This window comes from Styela clava, chromosome 7 (assembly GCF_964204865.1).
Source record: "Styela clava chromosome 7, kaStyClav1.hap1.2, whole genome shotgun sequence".
Lineage (NCBI taxonomy): Eukaryota > Metazoa > Chordata > Ascidiacea > Stolidobranchia > Styelidae > Styela > Styela clava.
Genome location: NC_135256.1, coordinates 7,508,307 through 7,514,004, shown reverse-complemented (window position 1 = coordinate 7,514,004; position 5,698 = coordinate 7,508,307).

Here is a 5,698-nt window from a genome sequence, read left to right as displayed (position 1 = left end):
TGGCGGCGGTCTTTTTCACAGTCTTCTTTTTGGGGGCCGACTTTTTGGGAGTCTTTTTTGTCGCCTTCTTTGCGGCGGGCTTCTTCGCAACCTTCTTTACGGTGGCCTTTTTGGTTCCCGTAGCGGTTTTCTTAGCCTTGGGCTTCTTTGCGGCTGCCTTCTTCACGGGTGCAGTCTTCGGCTTCTTGGCTGCTGGCTTTTTCTTCTGTGCCGACGCAGTCTTATTTTTCTTTGGCGGTTCCTTTTTGGTAAGTCTGTAGCTTCTGGGTGCTTTTGGCAAATCCGTTTTAAGCGCGCCTTCGTCGACCAGACTTTTGAGGGCCCTCTTAAGGTGGATTTTCGCCTGATCTGATTTCACGCTGTAATTTGCTTCGACGTATTTCTTTATGGCGGCTCGCGAGGATCCATTTTTAGTGTGAGTAGCTTTCACGGCGGCCATTGCCATTTCCTTGTAGGATGGATGCGCTGCAGGCGCCCGCTTCTGAACGGTTTTCTTTGCGGCAGTAGACATGTTGCGATACGATTGTTCTGACCAGGTTATGTCGATTAAAATGTAACTCGTCGCCACCAGACGCTCTATGTTTAAGGACCTCGCGAGTCCAAGAGCGGACGCGCTCGAAACGCTATGCAACGTCGCGTCACCGAATAGCGTAACTTTTGAACAAATTTGTGCTTGTCTACTCGCACCAAAAGTAGTTTTGAGATCGAAGCTCGATGTTTTCCAGCAATACAATGGTGATGGAGTAAAGAACGCATATATACGCTTTATCCAGCACTTGTTTCTCGAATTCGGAAAGCGTCACAAACGTGATAACCGCTAAATAAAGTGAATTACGACACATCTTCGATTTCCTCGTTTTTGGCAATTGTACATACAACAAGACGGATTTTGTACTATTACCTGGCGATATCGCTTCAACTATTAAATATATTGTTGGCAACTGAAAGATACATGACAACAACATTATTGGGGCATTCCATGGACGCAAATTCACGAAAGCAAGAGCTTTTATCAGACATCTACTTCGCGGGAAAAAAAACTGACGCATTTTTTTATACAATTTCTTCGGTAGCTTTCCCCAAATCGAATATCGGTTATAGGTTCCTGACTTTTTATCCGCTCTACATATATACATATATAGAGAGAGAACAGTTGTAAGTATTTGGCATGCTCGTGAAGATTTCAAGTACGAGTGTTATTTACGCTCGGATTATAAGTCACACACAAACAATATAGCAAGAGTTTAATTTTATTTCCACAAAAATAGAAACTAAGCCAGAAGATTAACAAACTAATGGTTTTTCGTGACATCAGAAAGGCTAAAATAACAAAACAATGATATTTTTGGCAGCGTTTGTTGCCAGAAGCGCAACCATTGCAGAAAGTTTTTCCGCACTTTATCATATGGCAACATTCACAAAGCTCGGCAGAGAAATTCAATCGAATACCTGGAATTTCCACGATGCCACGTACAAGAAAGCAAAAATGGGAACACACGCGAGTCACATAGGTTCCAATTAAAATTTTCGCCATTCATTCGCCAAACCAATAAAACAAAGTTTATATATATAATCAAGACACACAAATACCTTCGGTATATTACTGAGTGGCGACGATGCGAACTTTTTGGGTCATTGGAGTATGTTGCCACCCAACCCAATCAAATGAGGTATAAAATATAAAACCGGCTCAGTACCAATTCCATCAACACATCCACTCTTGTTCGTTCATTATATATATATCATATCTTGTCTGGTTTCTTCTTTTTTTTCAATTTGGGATATTTGAAATTACTGTTTCATGGTGAAAGGTGCTATTCTGAGTTATGCTATCTAATTCATTCACTTTCTGTATTTGTATTGCATACAATTATGCAGATCATAGAAAAGTTCGGGACCAAATGGTTAGCATGCAGATACATATTATTCTAAAAATTTGCATATCTGGGAATGCAACAAGTGAAAGTGCACAAGTAAAAACATGTAATTCAAGGCGGTTATCACATTCCAGTTTAGTATCGATAACGCAAAATATTTTGCAAAGTCATAAATCTTCTTCAATTTGGGGCCATTCATTGTTAAATTGATGGTGGGTGAATATTTGTTTTTGTTATCACGGTGATAATTAAATATCATAGTGTGAGAATTTTTCTGGATTTGTCGGTAATTTGTAGGATTTCATTCTTTCTCTGGTATTTTGGAAATTACGTATATCTTTGCTGGAAAAGTTGAGTAAGTACATCAGAAGGTATTGAGTTTTTTTATATGTATCATCGGCGAAGAGTTTTACAAAAAGCCGAGGTACAATTTGCCACGTCATTGCTTTACACTAGAAACGGGGTTCGGGCCGAAAACACGTTGAGGATCTGAAGGAAAGTAGATAAATAACTCGACTTTGACCATCCCGATGGCAGAAATGGGTTCAAGTTTGCTGATGAATAATATTTTTGGCAGCCCACCAATCAAATATCTAAGACTTCAAAATAATATCTCTTGAGTTTGCGTGCTTTGCGATACCATGAACATGAGAGCTGTTACGCCTCCAAGTAGAATTTTGTCGACCCGGCTTTCAAATTCTTGTAAAGCCTGAATGATCCGACTCGCAGAATTGAATGGACGTGTACTCTTCTGTTAATTTCATAATTCTCTACATAATACTATCGTGAAATATAAAAGTGATAAGTTCGCATACGGTTCACGAACCAACTGCCGACCGTCACATACAAAGGCAGATGGATAGATGCGCGAACCAACCTAATATGTTCGACTCGGCTGTGACAAAACATTAAACTCGACAGTGTTTGAGTTGGTGGCACTGAAAAGTGCCGTTTATGTGATTTAATGTGGCGATCCGACTTAAGAACTCTTCGACGTCTTTTTTGGCAAAAGCACGGCCTGGATGTTGGGTAACACACCACCTTGGGCGATTGTGACTCCGCCCAGTAGCTTGTTCAGTTCTTCGTCGTTCCTAATAGCCAATTGCAGATGGCGAGGAATGATCCTGCTTTTCTTGTTGTCACGGGCAGCATTGCCTGCCAACTCGAGAACTTCAGCGCTCAAATATTCCAGAACTGCAGCGAGGTACACGGGTGCCCCTGCTCCAACACGCTGCGCGTAGTTTCCTTTGCGGAGCAGTCGGTGTACTCTGCCGACTGGAAATTGCAGCCCAGCGCGGGACGACCGGGTCTTAGACTTCGCCTTCGATTTGCCGCCTTTACCTCTTCCAGACATGTCTTTCGTTTTTTGTGCGTACGGTATTGAATGACGAGAGATCGCGCTCCAAGCGATATTTATACCTCGACAACGGTTCAGCGGTGAACAAAAAACAAACTAACATCGATCTTCTTCTCGAAACGCGACTCTCTCGCAGCCTCATTTACATACGCGCTTGTATATATAATTTTGTGAGACTCGATCACCTCATTCCGACAAAAAAGCAACATGCCGGCCACTAAAGGTAGCAAGAAAATGTCAAGCAAGAAACAGACGCCGAAGGGCGACAAAAAGAAGCGCAGAGCGAAGAGAAAAGAAAGCTTCAGCATCTACATTTACAAAGTACTGAAGCAGGTACACCCCGACACTGGAATTTCCAGCAAGGCAATGAGCATCATGAACTCGTTCGTCAACGATGTATTCGAAAGAATTGCCAGCGAATCGTCTCGATTGGCACACTACAACAAACGCTCAACCATCAGCAGTAGGGAAATCCAGACTGCTGTCCGTTTGCTTCTGCCAGGCGAACTCGCGAAACACGCTGTTTCCGAGGGAACAAAAGCCGTCACCAAATACACCAGCTCCAAGTAAGTCGTTTTCGCGGCTAACGAAACAAAAAACGGTCCTTATCAGGACCACCCACACTATATTGTACGAGAGTTATATAATATAAATATTGCGTCGCAAATTTTCACCCCAATGCGAACGAAGTATGTTCGCATACGACAGACATCGGGACTTTTGAGACCGGTACGCGTTTCACAGTCTTCCGGGAGAAAGACGTCGCGAACGGCGGCGTTTCTTGTGGAAAGAAGAAGTAATTTCGAGTCGACACAGTAGCCAACCAACAAGTAGTCAGTATTGGAAACGCAAACTCACTATTATTATCTGTTGGTATTAGCGCGAGTACAAACTCAAACTTCCAAAAAAACGTGGTGGCTCTAAAAAGAACCGCTGTCAGCAACACGCCCCTGATGCGTCGCAGTTTCGAGGCAACGACTCATATCTTCGTCTTAACTCAAATTAGTTCAATAATGTGGTGGCTCTGAAAAGAGCCGTTTGGTAATTAGTCGATGACGCCTAAGCACGTTCGCCTCTGATGCGTCGTGCCAGTTGAATGTCCTTGGGCATGATGGTGACACGCTTTGCGTGGATTGCGCACAGGTTAGTGTCTTCGAAGAGACCGACCAAGTAAGCTTCGCTCGCCTCTTGCAGCGCCATTACGGAGCTGCTTTGGAAGCGCAAGTCCGTTTTGAAGTCCTGAGCAATTTCCCGAACCAATCTCTGGAAAGGAAGCTTACGTATGAGCAACTCGGTCGATTTCTGGTATCGGCGAATTTCTCTCAAAGCGACTGTGCCTGGCCTGTATCGGTGAGGCTTCTTGACGCCGCCGGTCGCAGGTGCGCTCTTTCTCGCAGCCTTTGTGGCAAGCTGCTTGCGGGGAGCCTTACCCCCGGTGCTCTTTCGTGCGGTCTGCTTGGTTCTGGCCATTTTTTTTTTGTTCAACGATAGATACTCTCGCGTAACTGATTTAGAGCTCGAGCCTCAAGCGACTATATGTACCGACCGGGTAACGTCTTCTAATTGGCTAGACATCTTTTGCGCGCCATTTTTTCTCTCCTTTTCGACGACGGCCGCCCCGCGAGAGGTTATAGCTCGATAGCGCGTTTGGCAATTATCATTGTCAAAAAACGCAAACCCGTAAACAATGTCTGGACGAGGTAAAGGAGGAAAAGGTTTGGGAAAGGGGGGAGCAAAGCGTCATCGCAAAGTGTTGCGTGACAACATCCAGGGAATCACAAAGCCCGCAATCAGACGTTTGGCACGCAGAGGAGGTGTCAAACGTATATCGGGACTCATCTACGAGGAAACTAGAGGAGTTCTCAAAGTATTCTTGGAAAATGTTATCCGTGACGCCGTGACATACACCGAGCATGCCAAAAGAAAGACTGTTACAGCCTTGGACGTCGTGTACGCTCTGAAAAGACAAGGACGAACTCTCTACGGGTTCGGCGGTTAGATAGCTCATCCAACGAACGTTTCAACAACGGCTCTTTTTAGAGCCACCCATGCCATTGTCAGAACTGGGGTTGTTTCATTAATTTTGAAGTTTCACACTTGACCATTATATTTAGATATATATCGTCGACTTGCTCGTGGACTCAGGCAATTTTACGCCTTGCTTGCTATCGCTTCGAAAGCGTCCGCCCCACATTTCCCGCTCTTTCGTAACAGGCGTTTTCTTGCTCGTGGACTAGAGGCATTTTGACGCCTTGCTTGCTATCGCTTCGAGAGCGTCCGCTCACATTTCTTTATCGTGGACCGGGGCAATTTTTCGCCTTGCTATCGCTTCGAGAGCGTCCGCTCACATTTTTCCCGCCCTTCGACTCATTTATTGTTCGTTCGTCAATCGGTCCGCGCGAAATATATTTCCCGCCATTTTGTTAAAGCACGTGGCAAAGGGATCGAGGGCGTGTAGTTAGCC